A 370-nucleotide genomic window follows, 5' to 3' on the forward strand; every position below is an offset into this window, starting at 1 on the left:
GCCAACCATCTTTCTCAGCTAAAGTAAATCTTCCATTTCACTCTGGCTTTCAACCTCAGCCCCAGATCATGCCCCTTTTCTATTTCTCCCCATTCTCCTTCCATCCCAGTTGGCTCCTTCTTTTATTCCAGTTCAGCTCTTAACCCCACTGCAAGGGAATGCGTCAGGCTGCACCTGTAGAAGCAACCATTATCGGTCCCTTCCAACTCAGAATATTCTCTGATTCTGTGAATCCACACTGTAGCAGGTGTCTTGAGGAGCTGGTATTTTATTCTATTAATAGCAATGAGGAGTCATGATTGATTCTGCAGAGGTGACAGACATATATTTGGACAAGGTAAGAGAATAAAGGCTGTGAAGTCAAACTGAA

The sequence above is a fragment of the Serinus canaria genome, chromosome 1, assembly GCF_022539315.1.
Source record: "Serinus canaria isolate serCan28SL12 chromosome 1, serCan2020, whole genome shotgun sequence".
Lineage (NCBI taxonomy): Eukaryota > Metazoa > Chordata > Aves > Passeriformes > Fringillidae > Serinus > Serinus canaria.